The sequence below is a fragment of the Aquila chrysaetos genome, chromosome 7 (genome assembly GCF_900496995.4).
Source record: "Aquila chrysaetos chrysaetos chromosome 7, bAquChr1.4, whole genome shotgun sequence".
NCBI classification, from domain to species: domain Eukaryota; kingdom Metazoa; phylum Chordata; class Aves; order Accipitriformes; family Accipitridae; genus Aquila; species Aquila chrysaetos.
The window spans coordinates 22,748,012-22,758,140 of record NC_044010.1 but is presented as its reverse complement, the minus strand read 5'-3'; positions in this window follow the sequence as shown (position 1 = coordinate 22,758,140).

The following is a 10,129-nucleotide window of genomic DNA, read 5'->3' as shown; positions in this document are numbered from 1 at the left end:
TCAGCTGGGTTTGGGTTTCACAGTTCTCTGCTCAATATGTGAAGCTCTTACGAGGGCCACGCAAGTTCATCAGTCAAGCACGGAGCAACCCAGACACCATGTCCTCACGTGTTCAGCCATTCAAGCTGCAGTATTTTAATACTGTGTGAAGTAATACACCCAGCCAAAGCAGGTTTCTCCTACTTCTGCCAGAAGGTAAATTAGCAGTAGCGACTTTTACAACTACACTTTCTCAGACATTTTAGAGTCAGTTGGTAACTTATGTGGTCACCTTCTTAGCAAGAAAAGTGCTTGTGCAGTATCTGCCATATGTGCTCTATCTGGCATTTAATCATTCTTTTTAATTTAACTGAGAAAGATAACTCCTCTTGTGTCTAGTCTCTTCAGGAGGTGACTTACTTCCTGTGTAATTTCACTTTGTGTGGCATGAAAAACAACTATGCTGTTCATTTCTTCCTGTCTCCTCATTTTTAGCTCTAAGGTATAGAGCTTGGTACTCTTGCACATTATGCTAGAGGTCTATTAAGCAGCATACTGGTGCACCGATCTGGAAAAATGTAGCAGTCAATGATGCTGGCTGCATTCAGCACGAGCCTCGTAAATTGTGGGCACGTTCTCTGCATCGCTTAAGAGGTGCCGAGGTAAAAGAGAGAAGCTGTGCTACCTGCATGCATGATTGATTGCCAGCACTGAAACATTCCCTCGGAGCGCGCTGCTGTTCCTTTGCCACCTTTGCTCCAACGGGCATTTCAGCAGGGGAGGCAGAGATGAGAAGGAGAAAGAAGGGTGCAGGGGATGCAGCCAGGTTATAGCACGGTCTGTCCATATTCATTGTGACTAAGGCCTTGGAGATGCCGCTAGGTGCTGCATGTCAGAGCAGCTCCCTGGCTGCCCCAACCTGCCTGTGGGCTGGCAGCCAGGCAAGGAGTTTGGAAGCCATAACCAGTTCCACCCTCTGCTTCCACAAATGTGGACTCAGCAAAGCTGAAGCTGTGGCCCAGCGCCTTTGCTGAACACAGAGCCTGGGATGTGGGTGTATTTTTACCACTTGCATTCTCCCTCGAAGTCTGAGACTGGAACATTTATGCAGAATTCATTCGCTGAGTTTTTAATTCTTTGCAGGCAAAACAGTGTGTCAGCAGGTATTGTCTTGCTCTCTGAAAGAAGTAATCATCTTTAGCAGCGCTTCCAGTCAGAGGGTCTCCAGGGCTGACTCCAAGATCTGCAAAGTCAAAGGGGATGTTTGAAAGAGAGGGCTCTGGATTCAGCTCCAAAGCCTGTCAGACATTTTAAGTATGTCACTCGGCACTCCTTGAAAGTATCACTGTCCCTGTATTATGGGCGTAAATTGTAATGTAAAGAGACCCAAGTTTTGCTAAAGACTCCTACGCAAAATGGTGGCAGCTGCTATTATGAGTGATATCCTGTGTTTCTCTATGTTCTCCCTTGATCATGTACCTTGATCATCAGCACCTCAGCCCTCACTGGTGTGAGCTGGCACAGAATTTGGAAATAACCTCTTAGCTGCTGTCTCTGAGGGAGCTTCGAAACAGTGCCTGCCTGCCACAGGCAGCAAGCCACCAGCTGTGAGGCCATGCTGCCCGAGCAGTTCCCATGCTGCCAGGCGGCCCTTGCAAAGTGGCCTCACCCCCCGAATCTTCCACACCAAGTGCCCAAACAAGTATCAGGAATGATGTTCAAGCAAGCCATTCACGGTATGGGCACGAAAACAAAATAAACCCCCTTGCCTTCATAACCATTTCTGAATTAAGATAAATACATCTTCCACTTGCTGGATGTGACTGAAAAAATTAATGTGCTCTTGCTCCCCTGACCCTGCTATTTCTGTCACCAGCGTGCTGGTGGCAGCCATCCTCCCCTCCGCAGACCTGTCCTTCCCATCCATGCGAGGCTCCCTGTGCAGGTTTCAGAGCTGCAGTGGACTGGGGAAACCCAATGGCCAACCTGCAAGGCTTGACTCCTGGCAGGCCAAAAAGGGCAATGGTGAACCCTCACTAAAAATGGTGGGCTGCATCTCACCTGAAGGTGGGCCCTCGGTCTGCGCTGCCCACGCACCGCTCCCTGACGTGGGCTTGCCGGAGCCATCCTGGGCTCAGCACTTGGTTTTACCCAAGAAGTAACATCGAACTACGTGGTGATGTGGGGACACAGCGCTGAAACTGCCAGCCTCACACCTGCGTGAGGACAGCCAAGCTGAAACCTCCTCGCCAAGCAAAACCTCCTGAGGCTTGCAGCCCCGGGTCAGGGCAGCGCTGGTCTCCATTAACACCACACGGGGAAAGTGTCCTGGCTGCGGGGGCTGCCGTGAGCGGCACGCGGGGCATGGGCGAGGGGAGGTGACGGCCCCTGGGCAGGCGCAGGGAAGGGGAGCGCAAGGCCATAGCATGATGGCTTGTGGTGAGGAGCTCCTTTGGGGCAGGGTGAGGGACTTCAGAGCCTCCTGGAACTTCCCAAGACCTGACAGCTCAGCTGCCAGGTGCTCCTCCATGTTGTTAAGTAGATGAGGAGGGGAGAGCCTCTCCTTTGGAAAGGGGGATAATTAAGACATCAGGACTTAATTTATTTGTCTTTGCCCTAAAAATGTTGCATTAGAAAGCTCCTGTTTTCTGTGGGGTTATGAAGGACAACAAATGGACAGAGAGGCCAGAGACCGAGCTCTGGTGAGAGCCATGCTGAGGAATAGCTCCTGTTAAACAAGCAAGATAATTATTCTGCTCTACTTAGCATCGGCTAGGCCTTGTTCAGAGAAAGGCAATCATTTGGGGGCGTTGCGTTTTAAAACAGACAGAGAAATTGGAGAGAGTTCAGATGAGAGCAACAAAAATGATTAAAGAGTTAGTAAATAAGACCTCTGAGAAAAGGTTACGAGAGCAGGGTCTGCTCGGTCTGGAGGAAAGAGGACTGAGGGGAAGCATTACTGTCTACAAATATGCAAAGGGCTGTTATGGAGAGGACATAGACCAATTATTCTCATTAGAGAACAAGGACAGAACAAGAAGTAATGGGTTTAAGATGCAACAAGGGGGAATTTAGATTTAATATTAGGCAAATGTTATAACTATTGGAAAAGTTAGGCAACGGAACAAGTTTACAGAGAAGATGGCGGAATCACCCTTACCAGAGAAATATGTGGCCGAGATTAGAGACTCATCTATCAGGGCTAGGCTAAGACTGATGAAACTCAGAATCCTTCTGCAGTGCACAGGGATGTTCCTGAGCCCCTCACGGGCAGACGACAAGGGCTCCTAACAAACAGAAAGCTATCAATTCAGAGGAAAATGAGAGGCTTGTGTATGCACACGTGCATGTGTATGTATATGAATACTGCTGAAATTAACACCATACAATGAAAGAAATGTTATCAGCAGTCACAGCCCTTATTGTTATCCCATGTTTTGTCCCAAAATGCAATGCCTCCACGTCAGTCTTTCTCCAGCACTATGGAAACCATGACTGGGACATCAGTAAAACTGTATATGCAGTTTTGGGTCCCAATTCTGCATTCTTTTTCCTACAGGATGATGACCTCGGCAGAAAGCTCACAGAGCTTGATTTACAACCAAAAGAACACACAATGTGGAAGTTACTGTGCTACTGCCACAGCTACTGTGACAGCTTCATCATTTTCACCCCTATGCCTAGTTCAGATACAACTGCACAACTAAAACCAGGTCCTTCCTACTCAATGATTACCTTAACTGCAAGCCAGAAGTCATCAAAGGCACAAGCAGGGAACCACAGATGGTAATGCAAGCACTGAGTCACTCCTACTACTACCTGCAGTGTCTGAACACTGTAGAGCCTGATAAATGCCACTTTCTTGCTATGAAAATAGAGTGCAAACAGGGAAATAGCAGCATCTGAAATTCAAACATTCCCTTATATTTAGACTAACTTCTGTGAAATCCTAAATGCTTTGAAAATCAACATAAGTGACCACTGTGCTTTAGATGTTTAATAACTATCAATACATTTGGTGAAATTTTTCCAAGACAGACATGAATTTCTCCTTTTGTCATTAAAAGGACATCCAGCCCAAATCAGAAAAGCTCACACATTCAGTCCACTCTGAATCTTCAAAGGCTATTCTGATAATTTTGAAAATTTTGGACTAAATAATACAGTTACTTGCAGGCAGGCAGTCTATGTACCATTTAGCCTAGACCAAGGTTTTATGCTGAAGTTATAAATTCATTTGAAACAGAAAAAAAAAATGGGGTGGAGCTATCATAAACAAAGTATTAGTCCAACTGTGAAACACTGAAAAGGGTGACAGCGTAGTCAAGTGCAAGCACAAACTACTTATTTGCTAATATACTGTAGTCATCTGGAAAGACTCCTCTCCTTGCTGTAGGTCAGTGCTCTGCAGAGGTTATCATCACTGACCAAGCTCTTTGTAACATTTTTGAGGCTATTGTAAAGGCAAGCAAGAAGCATGTGTTGATAAAGAACTGATTTGAAATGTCAGCCATATGGGAGAAGGTGCCAGCAGAGCTAGCTGGCTTTTTTTTTTTTCTTTTTTACAAGTACAAGAGGATTAAAACCTTCCTGGTCAGGAAGCAAACCCTGAGGAAAAGAAGCCAAAAGTCTGACAGGGCTGTGAACCTCACAGCCATAGCAATAATTTTGCAAATGACTAATAATAAGGAGTCGATAATCCAAAGGATGATCTCTGAAGTGAAGAGCAGCAAATTACTTTGGGGAGAAAATCAATTATCTCCAATGCAGTTTCGTGGCTGCACAGCCTACAATATGCAAATGCACAGAAGTTACCATAGTCACAGAAACCTGAATATCAAACTTAAAAGAAGAAAATCCAAAGAATTTTACAAGAATCACTGAAAAAGTATCCTCCTCATTGAATGGATGCATATCTGCTTTATTGACACAGCTACAACATTATTCTAATATTCTTCATCACAAAGGCTGACAGCCGTCTAGAGATGTCAGCATCTATGAAAGAGATGCTGCACTGTAGTGAAAGCAGAACAGGGGACTGGGTCTGGGAGGCAGTACAGAAATCAAATTATCATCAAATACTGTGGGCAGATTTTTAACATCTTTTCTCTTGCTGAGTGGTGTCTTACTCCATAACTGGGTCACTGAAATTAATGGAACTACTTGCAAGTAAAACAGTATTCAACGTGCCTTAGAGCATCAGAGTCTGACCCACAGTACATATTCAAATGTCACCTTGTATTTTAATGTACCTCAGACTTGAGGGGTTTTTAAAATTATTATTAATTTAGAAATAGACTCCTTATTGGGATCAGGCTCTTTTTTTTTCACTAGAAGCACAAATGTCTTTAGAGGGGACGTCTGAACATTTGGCCACTTGTTACTAAAAATCCCATTTCCATGCGTGTAATCCACATTCCCTGAAGATTTTAAGAGCAAGGAGCTTATTGTTGATGAAAAGGGAGAAGCACAGCCTAAGGGCTGCTTGGCAACTCCAGGCAGATGGAGGCCTCCAAGGGGAGGGTGTGTTCCTCAAGCATCTGCTGGTGAACCAGGAAAACGACTGTCTGGGACAGACCTCATTTACACTGCAGTTAAGCATTGGGTTTGGGCACTTTAGGTAAAATGCATTTAACCTTTGGATTTAAGGATAAAAAAATACTATTATCGCTGTTGGGGGATAATTGGCAAAAGGACTGTATCAATTGTGCTTGGAATGAAGAGTTTCCCTAATTACAAGCACCGCCTTCACGACCACATGAGGGAAACCTCTGAAAAGGGCTGGGAAAGAAATGAGACAAGAAAAGTTTTTTCCAGAACATCTTATTTAGGAGCAAGGATTTTTCTCAGCCTTGGTATATTACTGGTATTTTCTAAAATATCACTGGTATTTTCTAAAAATGGGAACAGAATGGTGTCACTTCTGAGATGTCAAAAAAGAGCTGAAAGTACTTGGACTCAAGCCACGGAGAGAGAGTAACCTAACTGAGGGACATGGATAAGGACCTCCTAGCCTTATTACGTGATCTGAGAGAAGGGACACACACTTTTCTCAGGGTCAAGAAAAAAAGCAGTGAGAGATCTTTGTGCCCCACAGGTGAATTTCCCCAATTCTGGACAATACATTTTAAGACATAACAGAGAAGATGGAAAAAGTATTTGCAAATTGCCTCAGTACTTACAGCTGTGAGAGGCGGGTTGGGGTTAAGACTTCCCTTGGAGGAGGAAGTCTCACCTAATACCATTTTACTGTTTTTCAAGCTTATTCTGTGACCCCTTTTATACCTGCCAATAATGGGCTCTTCAAAGATACTCACTGCCAGTGAATATGTGGGGCTGAGTAACACCTTCAGAGATAAATTCATTTAGTGTCCCAAGCTGCTGGGATAGGGCACTAAGTTGGAGTTACTTAAATATTCTTTAAAAAAAAAAGTAACTTCTAAAAACTTGAATATAGACCTTATTATTACTCATAGAACTTCACTGAAAGCATGGTGAGTTGTAAGAAGCTGCAAACTTGTCCAGTCCAAGGTCCACCCAAGTGTATGTACTCCCCAGGCCACATGCCATGAAAGCAAAGATTGCCTCCAAGGATCGTTTAGGTCAGCCCATGAAGTTCTGGGCTTTCAGACCCCCTCTCTGCTGGGGTGTTGTTGCTGAGTTAATTTTCAATCCCAAATTAAACTGACACTGCACCAGCATAAGCACAAGCACTACATCCCCACTGAGGGAACTCCTCTTTTTTCATTGGGTATAAAGTACAGCTGAGTGGCCCTCAAAATAAACATTTATGGCAAAAAACAGTCAGTCATGGCTGAGACTACTGTGCAAGTAGTGCCTCAATTACACTCTTCACTCTTTTGGAGCAGCACTGAGTTATGCACACTTGCTTGCTATAGTATATGACGTGTTCTAATATTGAAAATATGTATATGGAAATAAATACTAAAACCAAGATGTAAAGACTACACACCATATCCCATGCCTCTGGGCATTCCTTTGCTTAGGCTCATTAGTAACAAGAATTACCATTCTAGAGAAATACATTGGTCTGCCTAACACAGCAAGCAAAAAGAGCTGTCTCAGAAGGAGGCGCTATGAAATATTTACATATATTAATTCTGTGAAGGCATACATAGGCCTTAGAAAAGTTTTGCCCTAACACCTATTTTGTACAAGTTGGCCAATGCTCTGCAACTTGAAAATCATTATCCCTTCCATCAGCTTCTGTTCTTATTCTTATTGTCAACCCAAAAGTCCAGCCCAAGGTACCCACAACATTTAGCCTTTTATAAGACAGATCTCATCAAGAATTCAGTTCACCAAATCTTAACAAGAATTTTCTTTTTTCAAGTAGCATAGGCAGTATGTATACGTATTTAAAGATAACATGGGAGTTGGTTGTCTTAGTAACAGGATCTTTCAGCCATTGCATTTAGTATTTACTCAGCACTGGAAATGTACACTGTATTGAGAAGAAACGTGGTATTTTTATTAGTCTGCCCCTGTGTATATGTCCATCAGCAGCAAATGCATGCCGTGTAGTTTGACTTTCCATTTCTGAGTTATGTGAAACCTCTGAGAAGAGAACACGCAGAAATGAAACCAGGGCACCTGGTGCAATGTATTTTTGTTACAAGTATTTTGAGAAAAAAAACCTGTTGTCAGAGTTTAAAGCACTGCACTAAAGATATTCCTTGTCTCACAATTATATCTCCAGCAGCAGAAGAGTGTAAAAGCATTTCTATTCCATAGTTTCATATTCTGATGAAAAAAATCTACAGAAAATAGTTAGGAAAGAGGGTATTTCTACAATGCTAGTTTCCACAACTGTATTAATGTGCGGTAAAAATTTAACAAGCACTGTTAAATGCTGTTTTACCTGACATTTGGGGGTCAGGGAGTGAGGGAATATACATATAAAGGGCTATTTCAAAGCCCGCTTCAGTCTGGGAGAAGCAAGGCATCAGTTATAGCTGCATCAATTAAAATGCAGGAGAAATTAAGTAGGAGAGAGCCATTTAATTTTGGGTCCAGCCAGCATGCCAAAAGGATTGTATCTCTTCTTCTGCAAACATGCCATGGGATTTTTCATCCTCCCAGCAAGAGACCAGAGTTGCCCTCAGATGCTAAGCAAAAATCTACACCTCCAGCTGCCCAGTGCCTCCTGGGAGGGTGTGGGGACGGAGGCCGCGCTGCCTGGGGACAGAGTGCCACCTACCGCGGCACCGAGCCCCGTCCTTCCCGCCGGGGCTGTGCAGAGCCTGGCATCAGTTTGCTCCGAAACCACGGGCAAAACTCCCCGTGGCTTTGACGGATTTTGTTTCAAGCCCGAAGGACCGCATCAGCCCCTTCCCACTGGGCTAGTGCGAGCCGATGGGATCACAGCACGTCGCCGGCGGTGCAAGAGTGCGTTGCTCGGGACCTTGTAGTCCCAAATGCACAGAGCTGATGCTGGAGAAGACTTAACTGCACGAACTAACCTGGTGGTCTGTTTCTTGTAATAGTCTATGTGTTACCTCTTGCTCCTAGGTTAACCCGGCTCCGGATTGCACCAAGAAATCCACTCCTGGGCTGTGATCTCTCATTATAATTTCAGACTGTGTAAAACACTTCTGTATTATATCAATTTAATATCTGATATGGCCTCTGTCACGGTATTATATCATACCCTTACAGGATGATGGACTCCAGTCTAATATGGCTTTTCCTTCTCTAACTACCGCGATCCTCTATCCATTTTGCCATTCAGATGGAACAGAGCCTGCTCAGATAGAGAAGCAGAATATTATAGTCACATAGAATAAACGTAATGGCAGACAGAACATTTATTCTGTATTAAAAAAATAAGAGCTGGGAAAATAGACGTGGAAAGGCACAATGGTGGTGAGAGCAGATTGAACCAGACAGTTCCACTGGTTAAAGTACTATCCAACAAATGCAGCCTTTTTCTTTCATCATGAACAGTTTTCTCCCCAATCCTGACTTTCTCAATTTTGTTTCGCTCTAAATACCGTTGCATAGATGGGTTTGCAATGGACTTTTTGGTTAACTGCTGAAAATGAGCCAGGGAGTCTATGTTACCGGACGGCATTATCAGACTGTGCGCTTTCCCCAGAGGGGAAGGCACATGATTTAATCATTTTTCCTATGTAGGGCTCTCCTGATGCTCTGGCAAAAGCTGGTGGTGCCACACAGCACAGGTGCAAGGGAGGTTGCAAAGCACCCAGCTGGATGGAGATCAGCAGCAGGAGGAGCAGAGAGGTGGATCAGTTTCCCAGCAGTAATCACTTCCCCCAAGTCATTTAAAATGTTGGTGTTTAAAAAGAAAACTGCTTTTTTCTCCATTTCTTTTGCCATCCTTTTGTATATGATAGAGAAAGCTTCCTGTTTCTGTCAAAAGAGGAGGGAAAAAAGATAGATAATACACGTTGTTTAAAAATGGCATAGAGATTGTAAGCTGATTTTCCTGACAGGCCCTCCATGAATTATCTCATTATCGTAGGCTGCAAACTAAACCGCATTTTTCTTAGGACTGCCTTTTACAGGAAGAGCTTTGCTCCTAACAGTTTATCACACATTTGAGCTAAAATCTATCAATCTGCACTAAAAAAATCAGAGAGTTCTGAGAACCGGGGAAAGGTTTCAGCTAGTAAAGCTTTTTGTCTAATGAACTTTCCAGAAAAAATAAATAGGCTTTGCTTATCCTGCTCAGATTTTAGGGCCATGCAATTCAAAACTGAAATATATAAACCAGTCACACAGAAACAGGCTCATCCATAGCATTCTTACCCCCACACAGAAACCAGAACAAAGAAACAGAATGGCAAAAAATTACTAGCCCTCAGTGACTGAAGGTAACCTCAGTGACTGAAGGTGTTATTTTATGGGAGATCTACTGTACGAAATCAAAGAGGTTTAACTATTTGGCTCCCAATCACATACCCTTTGGAAATATCCAGACATGCCATATTTTCCCTATATTGAGCCAGAATGTGTAATCCAACTTCAAAAACTGTATATTACTAACTGTGTCTGTACACAGCATAATATACAACTATTGTTTTGCTTTAAATGAATGTACTAGCAACAAGGATGCAGACACGGATCTTTCAATTCAGATTATTTATTACCACTGAAATTGCAAACC